Here is a 21918-nt window from a genome sequence, read left to right as displayed (position 1 = left end):
CCCACATAAGCTTTTCTTGAGTTACCATGTTCCAATTGTAAATATCTTTCTCTTGCTACCTTGTATATATTCTCTTTATATTTATTCTGTATATACATATATATATATATATATATATATATATATATATATATACTTCTCTCTCCCCTTCCACCATTAAAGAATGGAAACTCTCTGAGAGTAGAGACTATTATATTCTTTGTATTGATATCCACAATGCCTAGCAGAGTGCCTGGCATTTAATAAATGCCTGTTAACTGATTAATTGATTCTGAAACTCTTGCCTTCAGCTCACAAAAGCTGATGATGAAAGAAACATCTGAGTTCAAATCCCATCTCTTCTACTCACTACTTATGTGATGTTGGGTCTCAGCCTGCTCATCTGTAAAATGAGAAGATTGACCTAGATGATCCCTAAAGTTCATAGCAGCTCTGAACCTATAATTCCTATGAACTGATCCTCTCCTTCTTTACTCTAATCATCAACCTATTTTAACAGCTCCATCCTTTCTTCCTATCCTTTTTTCTGTTAAAATTTTTTTCTCCATTCTTCTGAAACAGGAAAGAAAAAAAATGTCTGTGTGATTTGCTAGAGCTAAAGGTCTCTTTTAACACATTATCTCTTTGTCTCACTAGACTGAGATAGAGAGGAATGGAAAGTAAAGTAAATGCTTCTGCTCCATGTTGCCTGGATATAGTACTGCTGGCCTTCCCAGTAATTTATCACTGGGCTTCCCAGCTGCTCTTGCTTTGTACTATCCTGTCTCTCACTGATCAATTGAATTGCTTGATCAATTAGACTTCCCAGTCCTATGCAAGCAGAAGACTTCCTGATCCCCTAATTCTTGTGCCTGAGTCATTTGCTAAGATGGAACCATTTTGTGACCTCTTCCCTAAATTTCAGCACTACTTAGCTCAACCCATCCATATCCTCTTTTAATTTGTCCGTAGTCTATGTCCTTTGGAATCATCCTACCTAGTTACTGACAACTTCCTTTCATTTTAGACTGTGTCATATCCTTTTCATATTGTTAAACTCACAGAGTATATCTCATTACTTGCAATCTTGACAGTTCTAACTAGTCTCATGTCTCCATCCCGAATTCCCCTTCTACTCCCCATCAATCAATACATACTGGGTCAGGAAGAGAAGTTAATATAATCCTAGGAAACTACCGCCATTTTCAGATCCTCTCTTCCAAGGAATTCAGTATCTGACTCATAGTCTCTCTCCACCCCAACTACTTATCCTCCTTGGAGACTTGATTCTCCATGCTGACTTCCCATTTCAATTTCAATACCGAGGTCTACTGTTTTTACTCTGTTTCAGCCACTCATATCAATGGTCACTTCTTAACTTTAATCATCTCCCCAAACTTTACCATCAATATGATTTTAAACTCTGAAATTCCCTCTTTCTGATCATTAACTTCCAAATCTCTTCTTCAGCCTCACTCATCTTAAACCTCTCCCTAATCTCTGCTATGATCTCTAGTTCCATATCTCCATCCATTATTCCTGTCTGGTCTCACTTTCTTCTCTTTACTTTCTTACCTGATTCACTGTCCTTTATCTTCCACCCTTTACTTCTGCTATTCATATCTTGCCATTTTTCAACCTTGAATCATTTCCACTATTTGCTTTTTTCCCTCTTCTTTTCCCTAAGCTGCTGAACAGTGCTAGAGAAAGTTATAAATGATGCCAACTTGGACCATGAAAATTTTATGTCACTAATTTCCACTGGGCCCTTACTTCATGCTGGGAAAAATGGAAACTAGTTTGGCAGAAAAGAGATCTAAGTCACCATCATATACCATATACCAAAATAAATTCCAAGTAGACAAATAAGCTAAGTATAAAAAGTTACAGTTTTAAAAGTTTGAGGAGTTGAGGTATACTTCTCACATATGGATAAAGGATATATTTACAATCAAATATAACATAAGAGAATATTATAATAGACAAAAGCAATAATATTGCACAAATAAAATAATGCAGGTAGAGGGGGAAGCTGGGTAGTTCAGTGGATTGAGAGTCAGGCCTAGAGATGGGAAGTCCTAGATTCAAATCTGGCCTCAGCCACTTCCCAGCTATGTGACCCTGGGCAAGTCACTTAACCCCCATTACCTAGTCCTTACCACTCTTCTGCCTTGATGGAAGGTAAGGGTTTAAAAAAATAATGTGGATAGAATAAGAAAAAAAGATATGGAATCAGAAAAAATATTCGCCAAAACATTTTAATGAAAATCTGACACTCAATATTTTCAAAGAACAAAAATTGAGATTAAGAATAATGTTAAAAAGTAAGTGGTTAAAGGATATGAATGGGGCAGCTAGGTGGTTCAGTAGAAATAGGATATCCTGGGTTCAAATCTGGATTCAGATACTTCCTAGCTGTGTGACCCTGGGAAAGTCCTTTAATGTCCATTGCCTAGTACAATGATAGTGAACCTTTTAGAGACCGTGTGCCTTGCCCCATATCCCCAGAGACCCTTGTGCCCCACCCTTTACTTCAGATAGGGGAGGGAGAAAGAGAGGGGAGTGGCTCTAGTGTTCCTTTCAGGGGACAAAGTAAGTGCTTCCATTGGGCTGCTGGGCAGAGGAGTGGGGAGGTGTGGTGGAGAGAGGGAAGGGAGTATCTCCATCCAAGTCCCTCTACCCTTCCAGTAATGAACTCTGGTGGATGAAGGCAGGTGTGTCCACAGAGGAGTCTCTGTGTGCCATCTTTGGCATGTGCACCATAGGTTCACCACCATAAGCCCAGCCCTTATGGCTCCTCTGCTTTAGAATGGATATGCAGTATTGATTCTAAGGCAGAAGATAAGGAGAAAGAAAGAAAGGAAGGAAGGAAGAAAGAAAGAAAGAAAGAAAGAAAGAAAGAAAGAAAGAAAGAAAGGAAGGAAGAAAGGAGGGAAGAAAGGAAGGAGGGAAAAAGGCAAGAAGGAAAGAAGGGAAAAAGGCAAGGAGGGAAGGAGGGAAGAAGGGAAGAATGAAAGAAGGGAAGAAAGAAGGAAAGTAAGGAAGAAAGAACATGAACAAGCATTTCTCTAAAGAAATTTATGAACTACAACCATTGAATCAAGTGCTTAAATTGATGATAATCAGAAAAGTACAAATAAAAGTAGTTATGAGGTATCATGAAATGAGTAAAGGTAGGACAATCCAATGTTATTGGGGATATAAGAAGACAAGAACTGTTATTCTTTGCTTATATAGGTATATATTGGTTCATACCTTTTGGAAAATAATTTGGAATTATGGGAAAAACATTACAGAAACAGCCTGCCAAGTCACAAGTGTAACTTAGTAAGTTGACTCCTAGGGATCTGCCAGAGTCTCAAAGAGACTTATAACTAGTCAACGTGAAGAGGCAGGATTTGAGACCAGTAGCCTCTCCATTATGCAATTATGACCCTTTTGCATATTGTATATTTATAACTATTTATGTATTTGTATTAAACATGCATTCTCAGGTTGCTACCTTCATAGGCTCTGGGTCTCATTTCATGTTTGTATCCCTGGAGCCTAGTCAAGAGCCTGGGAGATAGTGGATACCTAACATTTACTGAATTAAACCAAATATATTATGCATCTCTTATAAGTTCAGGGATACCAGAGGAGCAGCCCTCATCTTGGCTCAGTCTCGAAAGATAAATAATGTCTCCAGGGCTTGTGTCAGCAAGGAGGGTAGGGCTGAATGTCATCTTTCCACAGTTCACTTAGCATCATGCTGGAGGTAAGAACATTATGATTAATCCAGATGAAGGCAGGCTTTTCAGCAAACAAAGACATGCTGGCCAGAGACAACATTGTAATCACTGTTTTCCTTGTTTTCTTTTCAAAATGAGAGTAACTGATCCCTGAGAAGATGTCCAGCAGAACCAGTTCTGTGTCAGATAATGCATTTTGAAAATAAAAGGTAAAATCTAGAACAGCCACTTTCATAAGCTGTCCCTGCTAAAAGGTAAAATGATTAAGTACTTAGATAATCAGAAAACATTTCTTTTTTTTTCATTTTTTAAAAATTTTTTAAATTTTGCAACTGAAGTTCTCCTTTTTTTTTTTTATTCTTGTCTTCTGGAATTGATACTAAATATTGATTCCAAGGCAGAAGAGAGATAAGGGCTAGGCAATTGGTGCTAAGTGACTTGTCCAGGCTCATATAGCCAGGAAATCAATGAGGTCAGATTTAAATGCAGGTCCTACCAACTCTAGGTCTAGCTCTCTATTATCCATTGAGTCACCTAGTTGTCTCCTGCCTAAGCTTTTGAACCAGTTTTCTAATAGCATCTTGTCTCAGTTTCTGATGCTCCAAGTACTCATTTAAGGTAAAATCCAGTGAGCATTTGAAAGCACCTGAACCTCATAGAAGGCACTTAGATACCGAGTAGAACAGACAAAAAATAATTCTGATATGATCTGTGACAGGAAGGAACTTACAATCCAGCAGACTAGGCAAGACTCCTATAGAAACAATATGTCAGAGCATGTTAAGTCCATAATTAATTTAATTAAAAAAATTTTAAGTGCATAAGAGAAATATGAAGTCCTTTTTTAGGCTGAGAAAGGAATGATTATTTTCAAAAAAAGAATTGTATATATATATATATGTGTGTGTGTGTGTGTGTGTGTGTGTGTGTGTGTATCTGACAAACACATTTAAGAACATATATTGATAAAACTGGAAGACAACCACAATGATGAGGGTCCTTGCATCCATGTAGCATGCAGATCAGCTGAAAGAACAGAGTATGTTTATGCTGAGGAAGACAGGCCTGGGGGTGGGGAAGACATAATAAGAACTTTAAGCATCTGAAAGGCTCTCATATAGAAAGAAAGATTAGATTTGTTCTTCTGGGGCCCCAGAGGGCAGAACTGTGACCTTACTCCATCAAGTAGCTCTTAGCCCTCTTGCATTTTTAATCTTTTCCTGTCCACTGGCTTCATTTGCTCTGCCTACAAATGTGCTTGTGATTCTTACCTTTAAACCAACAACCACAAAACCAAGCTTTTCCAGTGGTGCTGCCACCCTCATGAACTATGTTTTTTTGTTTTTTATTTTTTTACCTTCTTCCTTTCATGGCCAAATTCATTAAAAAAAAAAAAGAGTCCTGCTTTTCTAATTACCTTCATCTGTGCCTTCTTCATCTTCATTATATATGAACATCTCTGATTTATCCATACATCAAGTGACCTGAGATCTTATCAATGTGGGTGTTCCCTCTCTATGAAGAGCTCAATCCATCCTTGCTTCCTCATACTAGTATCAGCCCATAACTGGGGTCTCTTCAGAAGAGAAAATGTCCCAGTCGTTTGGGATGAAGCCAGAAGTGTAAAATTCCATAGTCCAGGGGGACTGGAGTACCCTCTATCCTTAAGGAGCTATAACATTAGGGAACCTGACCTCTCAAGAGAGGAAGAAGGCTTTTATTTTGTATCTCTGACTCTTTATGCCCTCCTAATGGAGACAATCTCTTTAAGCTTAGGTTTGATTGATGTCTAGTGTCTACTCAGAAGGTATTGAAAGAGTTCCTTCTTGAAAAAGTAGTAAATCAGGAAAAGAACTGCTATTTTTTCCCCTCCAGCATAGAGAAATATTTAAAACAAATGTTAAAAAACAAAAGACTCATTAGTATGCATACACAAATACTTAAAACATGATATAGATTCATTATATATTTCATTCTTCCGGGAGAATGATATTTAAAACCTCGAATTGTGAAAAACTTTGTGAGATGACCAAACAGGCATTTATTTTACTTTCACCTTGGGTCTACACTGTCTGAGCAACTCAAGGTCTTCTGTGTTATGATATATCTGTAGTAAAGAGAAACTGAGGCACAAAAATCTGAGCATAATCTAGTCATTAGCAAGTCAGCAGTTACTAATATTAGGGATCAGTGGTCCTTCAGTGACCAGAGATCCTTCCAGCCCATATAATCAGAGAAGAATTTTTATACAGTTTATTGGTTACTTAAGGTTCGGTGAAACAAACCAAACTAAAATTGAGACTGCTTTATAATTATGTTCTCTGACAAAGGGGTCTTCAAAGACTGTAGCAGCAGGGGGAACATAGTCAACATCCTCTGGAAAACCTTTGACAGATAACCCTACATAAACTTTTTAGGAAGGGGTCTTCCAGAGTCCAAAGTAATATAGGGGCACATAGTCATTATCCCCTAGAATATTCTTTGGTAAGTCCCTAATCTGCCACACCTTGTACTAGCAGAACCCAGGGCTAGAAAAACATCTTATGACCAGGTTGATTCATTCATCCTCTATCTTTTTTATCTCCCTCAAGTAGCAAGATTGCTTTGCTAGCTTATTGAGATGTATTCATGATCATGAAGTTTACAGAAAATTACTCTGAATCTAAGCCTTAAAAACTTGGTTATAATGTTTAATGGAGAAAAAATAATGGTTAATGCTATGATCAATACAACTCAACTCAATCAATAATCGGTAATCAGTTTTATACAGGAGAGTTGAGACACATTTCATCCTCCTATTGGTGGTCATTTTTTTCTCTGAGATGCTACAAGAAGTACCTTCTGCTGGGTAACGAAAATCCAGGTCCAAGAGTTCCTGATCCCTCATTAGGTTGCTGCCAAGTCTAGAAACACAGGTATCAGGATTAAGACTGCTGATTTCAGTGAAAGTAACACAAACAGAAGAGGTAGCTGGAGACTTGAAGTCCACTTTTAGGCTCACAAAGGCTAGCAGTTATGTTTGCCACCATGTTCAGGCAGGTAACATTGATGCCAAAATGAAAAAAAGAACCACCTTCTTCTCACCTTGCCAAAAAAAAAAATTCCAAGGGAGAGTTGTTAGAATCCCAGGCTAAATATTCAAAAGAGAAGAGATCTTTGCCCAAAACTTAATTTTTATATTTGTGCTGAGTGTAGATTTTAGAAAGTAGGATTTACTCTTTCCACAGATAGATTTAACAAGGTATGTTTTTTTTCCCCAAATGTCTTTTCATCAGTTTGAAATATCTCTGACTTTTAGTTTCTCTCTTTTCCAAACCATCTTCCATATCACATAGCTGCCAAAATAATCTTCCTAAAGCACAGGGATGATGATGACATTTTCTTGCTCAGTAATTTTCAATGGTCTCCTGTTGCCTTTAGTAAAATAGATCTGAGTACTTAAAATTCTTCACAGTTTGGCTCTAGTCTACCTTTCAAGTATTTCACATTACTATATTCGTCTTCAAACTTTCAGTATTCCAGCCAAATCAGGACTTGTGCTTTCCCCTGAATTTGGCATTTCGTCTTTTTATTTTACACAGGTTGTCCCCCATGTTTAGAAAGCTCTTTCACCTCCCTTCTAGATCTTAGAATCCATAATTTCTTCCAAGGCTCAGCTTTGTATGTCACTTCCTAATTGAATTTCCTGATTGTTCTAATAATGAGTACACTATTCCTTCTCAAATTATCTTCCATTCACTTATTTGTGTAACGTTTTTCTTCCCCATTCCCTACCCCAGCCAACAGAATGTGAATCCCTTGAAGACAAGGACTTAAAATTTTTTTTTAATTTCTTTCCTCAGTACCTAGAGCTAATAAATTAAACACAGTAAATTCCGAATAAGTGCTTTTTTTTTTTTTAGATCCTTAACTTCAGTCTTAGAATCAATAGCGGAAGAGCGATAAAGCCTCAGCATTGGGGATTAAGTGATTTGCCCAGAGTCACACAGCTGGAAAGTATCTGAAGCCAAATTAGAACCCAGGAACTCCTGACTCCAAACCTGGTGCTTTATCCACTGAGACACCTAACTGCCCCTGAATAAATGATTGTTAAATGAATTGAAAGCCCTATGAATTAGGTACATCTGTTGGGATAAGTCATTGATTCTAGAAAGCCCCAGTGTGTTGTGAGAATCAAATGAGAAAATGCTTGTAAGGCAGGTATTAAAAGCTAAGACTTATATAAGAGGGAGCTAGATTAGTAAAAAGGGACCTGATTAGTTTGCTAATTCCCTAGCAAAGCACAGGACTCCCAGGAACTGGATATGATACAACTAAGTTTTGACAGTGAAATAAGAAAAAGAAAAGGTCTGGAGTTGGGGATGTTGCCAAGGGAGGTCAGGCTTCCATAGAACCTTGCAGTCAAGGCCCTGGGTCCCTCAAAGATAAATACTGATTAAGGGTTTACAATGTGTAAGGCACTACATTAAATCTCGGTTATATAGAGATATAAATAAAATAATCCTTTCCCTCAAGGAACATATTTTGAATTAGAGAATATAATCTTCACATAGATGAATAAGGAAGAGGAAGAAAGCACAAACCAAGAGCTAGTTGAGCTAGCTGAGGCAGTTAGGTGGTACAGTAGTAGAGAATATTAGAACAAAAGTTCATATGCAACTTCAGACACTTACTAGATGTATGATCCTGGGCAAATAATTTAATTCCTGGCTTCTTCATTTTTCTCATCTATAAAATAGAGCATAATAATAACACCTACCTCACAAAGTTATGAGGATAAAATGAAATGTTTGTAAAGTGGTTCTAACTAATATTATTGTTATATTATTAACAAATATGGGAGAGGGTGTGGAAAATTATAGGGTTCCCAGAGAAGTAGTAATATGTAACATTAGTCTTGAAGGAAGATAAGAATCTGAGAGGCAGAGATGAGGAAGAAGTCAGGATGGCTGATAGGGATGACTTTGGCCAATGAACAGAGATGAGAGATGGAATTTCAATGGAGAGCAGAGAAGGAAATGGAAAACTAGAGATGTTCAGTTACCTCTGCAAGATCACATATGTATGAAGTATCAAGGAAATGGATTCTGACTGCATAGCAGGCTAAATTTCATTTGGGAAACTGCACTGTTATTTCAAGACTTAATAAACTACCCCTAGACTAAAGAACCTACTTTTCCATGTTGGTATTCTCTTATGTTATATGTCTATGTGTCCATGACTCATGGAATATCATGACCTCTGAAATATTTAAATTGTGAGTGTCCCGATGTGTAATGGGAAGACTCATAAAGTAATGTAAACAATATCATGAAGAAAATGCATGATCAGAGAAGGAGATGACCTTGTTATATATAGCAAGAGCAAAGGATCATAAATGGACATAGCCCAAGGGATGCACTAAAAGACAAAGTGATACTAAAAGACATACAAGAAGGTCTTCACTGTGCTGGGTACCTCTACAATAGTAATTATGGAAAACACCAATAAGTAACGTAAAGGCTGAGAGCACAAATGTAACCCAAGTCCCAAAGTCCATTAGTATGGACTTTGGGACTTGGGTTACACGTAGATTCATTATAATCTGAGTCAGTAAAGAGAATATTCACAGGTAAGAGATCACATGGAAGAACCAGTGTAAATGCTAGACTAGTAAACAAGGTGAATTTCGTTGAAATACAGACAACAAAAAGTATTTATTAAGCATTTACTTCATGCCAGCTTCTGTGCTATGTGCTGGGAATGCAAATACAAATACAAAGATAGAAAGTCCCATGGAGACATGGTTGATCTGATCATATTCCTTAAAATGGAGTTTCTAGAAGGAACCAGTCAATCAGCGGGAGAAGCTGGCATGGGTGGAGGGTCCTTCTAATATGAGAAATATTCTAGGGGTGGAATGAGCTTCCAGGGTGAAGAGATTTCTCTGGCATGGTAGAGAAAGTCCTATGGAAGAAGTACAGCCTGGAGAAGAATGAAAAGCTACCCAATATACCTGGATTTCAGAGAGCCCTTTTTAAAAAGGCATCCCACAATAACCCTGTGAACCAGATGGAGAGTTGTAAGTTAGATTACATTTAGTGGATTTGAAATGTATTGAAGGACCAGAACCGAAGAGCAGTGTGGCACTTGCCTATTAATCCTGTCCAAAATGCAAGTGAGATAAGTGTGACATGACTTGTTCTAGATGAAACCTTGGTAGATATTAGTTATTCTGGTACAGTGGAAAAGACAACTTTGGAATTACTGGATGTGGTTTCATGTCTCACACCAATTTCCTGTGCAACCTTAGGCAAGCCGTTGTCTCCACAAATATCAGTTTTCTCAGCTGTGAAATGAGGTGGTTTGACTAGGTAGACTTTGAGGTTGCTTCCATCTCTAGACCTATCTGTGGTCACTGTTCCCTTTCTAAATGCTTACCTGCCACCCATTCAATATACAGTAAAAAATTTTGACAGGAATCAAGATCAAGCTCATTTGCCTATCATTCAAATACTCTCAACTTATTCTCTTTTCTGAAAATCAGAACATTTTCCTTTTCGTAGTCATATAGTATCTCTTTCAGTTTCCATGGTTTGCAGAGAACACTAACCATACCTCACAGTTACCTTCAGTTCTGGTGATTTAAACCCATTCAAAGCAGAGGGTCTTAACATTCATTACCTCACTTGTTTATGTTTTTAGCTCCATGCTAATGGAATTGAAAAGAGCCAAGGAAGGTGTTTGGTTGACTTTTGATCAGAGCTGAATCAAAGGCCTATTTAAAACTAAATTTTAGTCTTCTCAGCATCATGCCATAACAGGGCTTGGAATTCTAGGATTGCCAGTCTGAGTCCCAAATTTGACATCATTCTAATTAAATCTGACAGATTCAGAAGAGGCATGAACTGCAACCTCTGAGTGGTGCCAGACTAGAATAACAAAGAAAGGTTTATTCTTGAGCAAAAGAAAACACAAATACCCACCGGAGCCAGTCCTATTTGATTAAGGGAAATTTAACTCTTCAGGAGCTCCCAAACTGAGTAGCTATTTAACTCTGGGGAGGCAATTTATCTGAAAGAGATGGGAAGGGAAAGAAATAGATACAGCCTAACCTGAGAGAGTGTGAATATACTATTTACTCTATGTCAACGAGAAAGGATTAGGGAGAACCTAGCAACTTGGTTGGGGGCAGGGGGAGGTATACCCCCTCAACATAAAGGAAGAGAGATTCATTATGTATTATTTTTGTTTAATCTAGTTTTGTATTAAATCTTTGTGGCAGAATTAAGAAGGAAACTTGTATTACAGCCAAGATGGAAAATTACAAGGACATGTTCAGGGCCTTTAAAAAAAGTGTTATATAACTTACTTTCTTCAGAATATAATCAGCTAAGAAGACCTTAACTGTCATGATTGTACCCATCAAGGAAACCTCTGGCATTCTCCTTTGGTGTCCTTTCTCTTCAGATAAGAACCTTGGTTAAGGATGGATAGAAGGGTGGTTATGTGTGTGGGGTGTATGTGTGTGTGTGTAGAAAGAACTCTGGAATGGTAGTCAAGAAAACTGGATTTCACTCTTAAATCTTCTAATAACTAGTAGCAGCTGGTTGGTAATTTGGGCTAGTCTCTTAGTCATTTTAGACCCATCTGTAAAGTTAGGGAGTTGGATATATTCATCTTTAAGACCCCTACTGGTTCTAGAAGTCCACCAATCCATTTATTAACCCAATTGATCTTTCCCCCCTTCCTGTGCTTCTCCAGAGCAATTCCAAGCCTGATTTCCAGGCTGTCAGTGCCTAAATGAAAGGCCTCCCCCATGGGAGATAACAAAAGTTTATTTTGCACACAAGGTTGGCCAGGTTTCTGCTTCAATAAAATGTATAACTCCAACAGATTAAGCTCTTGTGGGAGTCCCAGCCCTGAGCAGAGTTCTGAATCATCTGGGTTGGTTTCCCAGGGCATTCCTTCAGTAGATGCTTGACCTGCTTTAAAATGGATCCCTCCCCCAGGAACTCAGCCCAGCTCAAACGGGTCTAAGATTGATAGCCAAGATATACTTTCACCTCTCCCACTGCTGCTCTTGCAGTGTGGGTCCTGGTTTCCCCTCCCCAGCCCACCCCACCACAATATCGCTCTTCACTCTTTGCCAGACACTTTTCCAGAGGCTCTTGGGTTGATATTTTAGTGATAAATATGCACTTGAAACAAGAGGTTCTGGAAAAATGCTTGTTGACTGATTTGACTAATTGTGCATAAATGGTTGATCTACAGGCAGGAAGACCTTCCTGCCTCAGACACTTACTAGCTGTGTGACCCTGGGCAAAGTCACTTAGCCTCTGCTTGCCTCATTTTCCTGATGTGGGAAATAGGAGATAATGATGTCTGGGGTACCTACTTCACAGGATTGCTAGTAGCCTCAAAGAAACCTCAAAAATAATTTCTATAAAAAGTGAGCAAACTTAAATCTATAATTTATATAAAAAGTGAGCAAACTTAAAACTATAAAGATATCTGTAACAAATAGCAACAACAATATTAGTATTTGTAGAGCACTTTTAAGAATTGCAAAGCATCTTACAAAGATGATCACATTTGATCCTCCTGATGACCCTAGAAACTAGGTGCTATTATTATCTCCACTTTACAGATGAGGAAACTGAGGCACAGGATTACACAGCCAGTAAGTTTCAGGTGTAGGATTTGAACTCAAGTCTTTCTGACTTCAGGTCCAAGACTCTACCTACTTATTTTGCCACCCAATAATAGCAATGACAATAATAATAAAAACCTATGTTATATTGCAAATGGAAACAATTTATATATACTGTGTATAATATAGCATATTATAAATGCTATAACATATGTTGTCATCATTGTTGTGATTAAATGCTTATAGAATGTGTTGATACTCTAGCCCTGTGGTTGGCACATAGTAAGTGCTTAGTGACTATGTGACTCTAAGCCTTTTGCTCCCCTTTGCCATGTCATGCCTCGAGCTACTTATATTCTTTCTCTTTCCTAAGAGTATTTTTCAGGGATGAGGAAAGGAACCTTTCATTAGTGGGGAGAACACCTGCATCTTTGTTACAAAGACCTTTCCTGTAGGTCTAGGAAATATTCTTTTTCCGAACTACTTCAGCTAGATTCAAAGTCAGAAATGAAAATGACAAACTCGCTAAAGGATCTACTAGACTGTCTCAGTAAAATCAAGCGTTGGAGAATGGGAAAGACTGCAGGATCAAGCATTAAAAGATCTGGGTTCAAATCTTATTTCTGTCATCCTACAAAGTACCCAGCTCTGTATAAGGTATTTTGGGAAGGGCAAAAAAAAAAAAAGAACTATAATTTTCTATCCTTGAGGATCTTATGTGATAAAGCATGCTTAGGGCAGCTCACAATTGGAGACTGGCTTCATCCTCTTTTTCTCTATTTGGGCACTCCTTAGGGCATTGTGAAGAAAAGACAACCTTAGTTATTATTCAGTTAAGCTTTACTACAAGGATAGAAAATGCCTGAGCTCAGACTACTTATAGGTAAGTTACGGTTATATAGAATAATTAGGATAAGGCATTTGAACCCCTAGGTCAGTTTGAAAACAGCAGCCCCTCAGAGGCAGTTTTATAGTACATTGGATAAATGACCAAGCCTGGAGTTAAGGAGGACCTGGATTTAAATCTGGCCTTCGATACTCCCGAGCTATGTGTGTCCTAGTTTAATCCCCATTGCCTAGTCCTCACTGCTCTTTTGCCTTAGAATTAATACTTAATATCAATTATATGATAAAAGAGGAGAAAGAAAGAAAAAAGGAAAAGAGAAAGAAAAAAAGAAAAGAAAGAAGGAAGGGAGGGAAGAAGACAGGAAGGGAAAGAGAGAAAGAGAGAGAGAGAGGAAAAAGGGAGGGAGGAAGAAAGGGAGAGTGGAAGAGAGGGAAAAAGGAAGGAAGCAAAAAATGATAGCCTTGGGAGCTCCCATCAGATGCTTCTTAAGCATTCATTGTAACATACATATTTAGTTTGTCAGAAAAGATAATCCAGGAACTAGATAGTACACATTTTTCTGGTGTTAAGATAGTAACAACAATGTGACTTTTGTAAAAAAAAATATTTCATAATGTCCCATTTTCTGAAAGTCTCAAGCTTCCTCCATGTTGTATTTTAAACAGCTATCTCCTCTATCCTAGGTTGACTACAATTTAACACAAACATTTTCAAAGTATGGTCCAGGAAGACTTGAGGGTTCCTAAGACCCTTTTAGGAGGTGATCATCTACAAGGTCAAAAGTATTTTTATAATAATATTGTGATATTTTAATGTCCAATATGGCAGATATTATCACCTAAAGACCACCACCACCCTTTTGGGGAGTTTCCAATAATTTTTAAGACTACCGTAAAGAGGTCCTGAGACCAGAAAGTTTGAGAACTGTTGCTTTCATGATTTAGGTAGTGAGTTTTCCTCAGGAGTATTTTTTGCATAAAGATCTGATTTGGTTCCAAATCCAGTAGAGCAACAGCTCAGAGAGACCCACCTTGGTCACCAGTAATGTTGCTTAATCTGAATGAGTCTAATGCCGTACAGGTATGACCTAAATGAGAAGAAGAATGTCTGTTGTCCTCCTACTCAAGCAGAGTAACAATGATCAATAACCACTTGGCAAGGGTGAGATGACCCTAGAAGGGGCACATGCTAAGCTGCTATTCAATACGGCTGTATGTAAGCAGGATAAAGCACTGCCAAAGCTTTCATCTTGTGTCTGAGTATGTAAAGTGATCTCGGAAGCATTCCTAGGGGACCAAGCATGAGGTTGCTACAAAGGGCAATTAAAAACCAAAGGCAATGGTGGATAGTTAAATAGGACAATGTGGGTGGCTGAATTGCCATCACCGGTTTGGGTTATCTGACTCCACATCATAGGTCAGTTCTTATTGTTAATGTAAATTCTATAGGAATATATGTTGATGAACTCAAAAGTCCTCATCAGGCTAGAAATTAATGAGGGCCTTTGAAGTGAATCATTTGGTTCTGTCGTCATTAGAATCAAAGAACATTCTTTGTTTTTTCCTTCTTTTTAAAAACTTCATTTTATTTTTCCATGAGTAGAAATCTATTTTTTTCTTACTTCCTTTCTCCCCACCTTAAAGAAAACACAGAAAGAAAAAAATCTGCAATAAATATCCATAATAAAAAAAAACAAATTGACACATTGGCTATGCCCCAAAATATGTTTCATTCGATACCCTAAGTCTATCACATGTACATGTGGGTAGCATAGTCATCTGGAATTATGGTTAGTCATTGTGTTGATCAGAGTCCTTGAGCCTTCCAAATTTATTTTTTCTTACAATGTTATTATATAAATTATTTTCTAATTCTGTTCACTTTACATTTTATCAGTCTATATGAGTCTTCCCAAGTTTCTCTGAAAGTATTCATTTCATCACTTCTCAGGGGACAATAACATTCCATTTTGTTCATATTCCACAATTGTTTCAGACGTTTCCCAAGTGATGAGTACTCTCTTAGTTTCCTCTTCTTTCCCACCTCAAAAAAGAACTGTTAGAAAAATTTTATATTCATAGATCCTTTTCCTCTCTTTCTTTGATAAAAGAGTATGCTTTAGTATTAGTGAAGTGTCTCTACACAACATATGAAAACAAAAGATTATTAAACCAATGTATAGGTTTAAAAGACAGCAAGAGAAATACCTTAAAGTGGGTTAACAGCATTGCTGTTTTCCTAAAAGAGCTCCATATCCATAGTTACATAGAATGGGAATTGGGAACCTCTTCCTCACTAAAAAAATGAGTCTAAAGGATTTTTAATGGAATATTTGCTTGATATACATTCATCCATGCAATTAACATTTATTAAGCACCTCCTATGTGTCAGGAACTTTGCTAAATGAAAAAAGACACAGTTCTTGCCCTCAAGGGGCTTACAGTTAAATGTAAGTCAACTATGGGATAAATAGGGACTAATTAAAAGTGGAAAAGCCCTGGAATTAAGAAGGTTTAGGGAAGGCTTACTGTAGAAGGTGGAATTTTGGTTGAGATTTAAAAGAAACCTAGTAGGTCGGTAGGTATAGCAGAGGAGGGAGAACATTCTGAGGGGGCAACCAAAGAAAATAAAAGAGCTGAAAGATGGAGTGTCTTGTTGGTGGAACAATCAAGAGACCAATGTCACTGAATCAGAGTATCCAATGAGGAGTAAGGTTATAAGAAATCTGGAAAGGTGGAAGGATTATGAAGTTATTTGAATGCCAATCAGAGGATTTTGTCTTTACTCCTGGGGATGATAGGAAGCCACTGGAATTTGTAGACTAGGGAGATGATATTATTAGACCTGTGTTTTAGGAAAATCACATTAGTACTTAAATGGGTGATAGATTAGAATGGGGAGAAACTCCAGGCAAGTAGACCCACTAGCAGGCTATTGCAATAGTCCATGCAGGTGATGAAGGAGTTCTTGTTGATTGATCGAATAGTCAGAAGTAAGTCCAAAAGAAGTAACAGGTTTAGGGATAGACTCCTTGGCCTAAGAATCACCAGAATGACCTATTCCTAGGACAGTGCCTCCTGAGTCACTGAATGATCTTGACTTGGTCATTTAATCTCTATGAGCTTCCCTTTCACCATGCTTTTAAAAAAACCAATAACCAAAAGCCCTGAAAATGATGACTTTCCTATAGCTGCTTTACAGATACATTGTAAAGATGTATTATCCATGAAGTGCTCTGAGAATTTTGGGAAGTGAGCCTTGAATAAATGTTATGCAAGAAATTGTCAATCTTATTACTATGCTAATTTTTTTTCACTGAAAGAAATTGTGTTTCCAGAGTTAGGTCTTTGCTGTTTGGATGTTTGTTAGTCCCAGACCAGCCCTTTTCCTGTTTTTTTAGCTATCTTTTTCTTGTTGGGATTAGCCTAGATTAGCACTTCTCAAAGTATAATCTGTGGACCCTCATGGGAGCCTTGTACTCTTTCAGGGGGACTGTAAAGCCAAAACTATTTTCACAATAACACTAAGACATTATTTGCCTATTAAAAAACTCTTCCTTTTTCTGACTACACATCTTTGCAAAGCCAGATTTTCTTCATATACTTCAACCAAAAGAACATATAGTTAAAGATTGAATGCAGAAGCAGATATGAGAATTCAGCTGCTTTTTGTTAAGCTAGGCATTTAAGAGATTTGTGAAAATATGGAAATCAAGGCTACTCTTCTCATGAATTTCTTTTTGTTTTGGAAAATATAGTGATTTTTTTCAGAAAAACATGTTATTTCTACAAAAATTTAATGGATTTGTTGGTTTAAGATGTTTTAATACATAAACATTTTAAAATTTTATCAATTTTAACTTCTTATATGGTCAATATCTAGATCTATAATTCATATCAACTGAAGCTCTTTGAGGTCTTCAATGCTTTTTAAGAATGTAAAGGGGTTCTAAGAACAAAATGAGATCCATTGCAATAGATAAACTAGTCTACTCATTGTTTCCTAAAAATACACCACATGTTTCTACCTCTTTCCCCCTACTCCACTGTTCCCTTCCTTGGAGAGCCCTTCTCTTTCTCTCTCATGTTTGTGCCTTTAAATCCTGTTAGTCCTTCAAGACTCAGGTCAAGTCTCACCTTCTACATAATGCCATCCTTCATAGAGTTTTCATTGATTCCCCCTTTCTCAGATTTCCTTTGGGGTTTAATCACCTCTAATACTCAGTTATCATATGCTCTTATATCATTATTGACACTAAAATGTGTTTGGCTATATCTCTTTATATTCTCTAGCACAATTCAAATGATTGAAATGGATTATTGTATTACTGAAGAATTATTGCATCAAACCCCATGCACCTATAACAACGGGTACCATGTTATAAATAATGTCATAGAATTTAGAGCTAAAGGGAGTATTAGAGGTAATTTTGAGATGAGCCAATTGAAAACCTAGAGAAGTTAAGTCCTAAAGTCACATATATAATAAGTAGCAGAACTGGAGATTTGAACCCAGAACCTTTGGTTTTAGAGTAGCACTTTTTCTCCACTACACAATGCTTCCTTTTTCATGTTTGTGATTGTCGTGGATGATAATGACATGGTGTCCTACCTATGCTACAGCTAAAGACAACTGGTAAAACCATGTAGCTGTTCCATTTTGGTGGCCATTGTAGAGAGGTCAATGGAAAATGGAAAGAAAACAAGGTACCCATTAAGACAGTATAGTGTAGTGCTAGACTTGGAGTCAGGGCAAACTGGGAGTTGTTGGTTCTTGACCTGTAGACAGGTTCCTCAGGAGACAAGTAAGACAATCTGGTACTCCCATTTCTTTCAGGACTTGCCACAGTCTTTTGTGATCCATATAGTCATGGGCTTTAGTTAATCAATGAAGCAGAAGTAGATATTTTTCTGGAACTCACTGGCTTTCTCTATAATCCAGCAAATGTTGACAATTTGGACTCCTCTGCATCTTTGAAAATTATTCTTCTGATAATTCTTGGTTTTGATATTAATATATCATATATAATATAATAATATTCTGATAATTTTTAAAAACTGCTCTTCTGATAATTCTCGGTTCTTTTTGCTGAAGGCTAGTTTGCAGAATCTTAATCAAAACCTTGCTGGCCTGTGAAATGAGCAGTCGTTCGGTAATTTGAACATTTTTTGGCATTGCTGTTCTTTAGGATTGGGACATAAACTGACCTTTTCCCATCCAGTGGCCACTGTTGAGTTTTCCAAATTTACTGGCATATGGAGTGAAGCACTAAACGGCATTATCTTTTAGAAAATTTTTTTAAGTCTACAGAAACTGATATTCCCCAGCAGTCTCCCAATCAAATACTAACCAGACCTGATCCATCTGAGATCAGATGAAATCCGGAGCATTCAGGGTGCTGTAGCAATAGCTTTTAGGATTTTAAATAGTTCAGCTAGAATTTGGTTAGAGAATTGGAAGGGACTTTATTGGTTATCTCTTTCAAACCCTTCATTTTATAGATAAGGAAACTGAGTCCCAGAGAAAGAAGTGATCCGCCCTTGTCACACAGGTAGATTTAGAATTTGAACCCAGGTCTTTTGATTCCAAATCCCTTATTCCTTCTACTGCTCTGTTCTTCATCATAAATGAATAAACATTAGGACTCCGATTTTATCAGTATATGTTCTGAGTTTAGATAGATAAAGCATTTATTAAGCCCTGGTAAGCACTTTGCTAAGCCCTAATTTTAAAAAAAAAAGCATTTTAAGCAGTTCCCATCCTTAATGAGTTTACATTTCAATGAGTAATAGTGACATATAAAGGAAAGTTAGGGAGGCATATACCACAGGTGGAATCAAAATATTGTAATTCCAAATCCAGGGTTCTTTCCACATCATTACATTTACTCTTGACTAATCAACCCTGGATGAATAGACAAAATAAAATTTCTGAGTCTGCAAAATGGATAGTTAGACCCTGAACTATAGTGACCCTGCTACGTTACAGAAACAAAATGAGACTTACTCAAGCAGCAAGCCAGCCAATTTCTTCTGTCCTTTGACATTATTTTTAACATCTGGCTCACCATCCCCTGAACTCTTCTAGATTAAAATGACCTTCCATAGCCACTATATTTGTATGTTACTTACCACCTCCACTCTCATTAGAGTATAAGTTCCTTGTGGGCAAGAACTATCTTTCCTTTTCTTTATCTGAATCCAGAGTGCTCAGCACTTAGTCATTTCAATACATATATAATGGGAAATTGGCACAGTTGCTGACTGTCTCTGATGGTATCTTCCTCTACGGAAAAGGCCAGGGTTCCTGTTTCTGGGAGAGTTGAGATGATGTATAAATTGAAAGTATGCTGATTATTTAACAACTAACTCTCCAGAATAATAATAATAAAAAAAGAATCAACATACTCTTCAGTTTAATCTACACAATTAACATTTCTCCCATTTCTTTCTTAAATCTAGATAAGCAGCAAAACAGTAAATCAAAATCTGATTTGTAGAATTTTCCTATTTTAAGGTATAAATGCTTATTGTTGAAAATTTAACAATCAGCTCTCTGAGCTAGTTCCAGCAGGCTCCACTATAAAGTGGTATAAGGGAAGTACCTTGGAGAAATGAAGAGTGAGTAGACATTTTTTTTTAATTAATAATTTTTATTTTTTTAGAAAAGTTATCCAGGTTACATGATTCATGTTCTTACTTTCCCCTTCACTCCCCCTGCCAATGTGCGCCCTCCCCCCCCCCCCCGGCCAACGCACATTTTCACTGGTTTTAACGTGTCATCGATTAAGACCTATTTCCATATTATTGATAGTTGCATTTGTGTGGTCATTTAGTGTCACATCCCCAATCATGTCCGCATCAACCCATGTGTTCAAGCAGTTGTTTTTCTTCTGTGTTTCCACTCCTGTAGTTCTTCCTCTGAATGTGGGTAGCGTTCTTTTCCATAAATCCCTCGGAATTGTCCTGGGTCATTGCATTGCTGCTAGTACAGAAGTCCATTACATTCGATTTTACCACAGTGTATCAGTCTCTGTGTACAATGTTCTCCTGGTTCTACTCCTTTCACTCTGCATCAATTCCTGGAAGTCTTTCCAGTTCACGTGGAATTCCTCCAGTTTATTATTCCTTTGAGCACAATAGTATTCCATCACCATCAGATACCACAATTTGTTCAACCATTCCCCAGTTGAAGGACATGCCCTCATTTTCCAGTTTTTTGCCACCACAAAAGGCCCAGCTATAAATATTTTCTTACAAGTCTGTTTATCTATGATCTCTTTGGGGTACAAACCCAACAATGGGATGGCTGGATCAAAGGGCAGGCATGCTTTTATAGCCTTTTGAGCATACTTCCAAATTGCCAGCCAGAATGGTTGTATCATTTCACAACTCCACCAGCAGTGCATTAATGTCCCAATTTTGCCACATCCCCTCCAGCATTCATTACTCTCCCCTGCTGTCATTTTAGCCAGTCTGCTAGGTATGTGAGTAGACATTTTGAAACTGGTTCTGGTCTGCTAACCACATGGTTAGGTTCCATTTGATTGGCTCCAATTTCAGAATTAAAACTAAAGGTTCCTTCAAAAGGCCTTAGTCAGCCTCAGCCATTCCCTTTGACTTTTCTCTCAGTTTTGCTGAGAGCATCCAGTGACAGAAAAATATAAAAAAGAGAGAAAATTTGGAGCTGTTTCTCCCCTCTGAGGCTAACTTGTGGCTCCATTGATTCTTTTGACTCTTCATGTCCATTTTAGATAAAGGAAATTAATCTGAAGGCTCCATTCCCATGAGATTTGGAAGGTTAGGAGAATAAGTCTTTCCTAACTCAGGGGTCCAAAAGAATGAGTCTTTAGTAACCCAAGAGTCATGAGATGTCTGGTTAGGTTTTGCAGCCAGCCTGGTATCAGTGCCCTACAGACTTCAGAGCTCTAAAGTGCTTCAGCAACATCCAAATCCACCAAATACCAAAGAATACCCACTCCAACTTAACCAACAGATTGTCATCCTGCCTCTGCCTAGAGACTTTCAGTGAGGGGAAAAGAACTTTGTGCCAAGGCAGCTCATCCCACTTTTGGACAGCTTAAATTGCTAGGAAATTTTACCTGACGTCAAACCTTAATTTGTTTCTTTGCAACGTTTCTCCCTTACTTAGTTCTTCTTGGGAAAACAGAACAAACCTAAGCCCTCTTTCATGTGGTATCCCTCCAAATTACTTCAACATATTTATCATGCCCCCTGCCTAGAGTCTTCTCTTCTCTAGGATTAATATCCACAGTTCTTTCAACCAGTCTTAATAAGATACTTCCTTAAAGCCCTTCACTATTCTGGTCATACTCTGACTGGACATTCTCTAGCTTATTGATGTTGTCCCTAAAACATGGCCCCTATAATGGAACACAATATACCAATTGTGGTCTGAACAAGTCAGAGTACAAAGGACTGACTATCATTTCTTGATCATGGAATCTATACTTCTTTTAATATAATCCAAGATTGCAACAGTTTTGTTTTGTTTTGTTTGCTAGCCACATCACTCTTCTATCTCATATCAAGTTTGTAATCCATTGAAATCCCCAATACTTTTTAGACAAATTACTATGGAACCAAGCTTTTAGAACCTTGCATTCAACAAACTAATTTTCTGAACCCAAGTGTAAAACTTTATATTTGTCCTGAATTTCTTCTTATTTTATCCAGCTCAATGTTCTAGCCTTGGAGATGTCAAAGTAT

Source organism: Gracilinanus agilis, chromosome 4 (assembly GCF_016433145.1).
Source record: "Gracilinanus agilis isolate LMUSP501 chromosome 4, AgileGrace, whole genome shotgun sequence".
NCBI classification, from domain to species: domain Eukaryota; kingdom Metazoa; phylum Chordata; class Mammalia; order Didelphimorphia; family Didelphidae; genus Gracilinanus; species Gracilinanus agilis.
The sequence above is the reverse complement of the archived record's forward strand: the minus strand, read 5'-3'. Positions refer to the sequence as shown.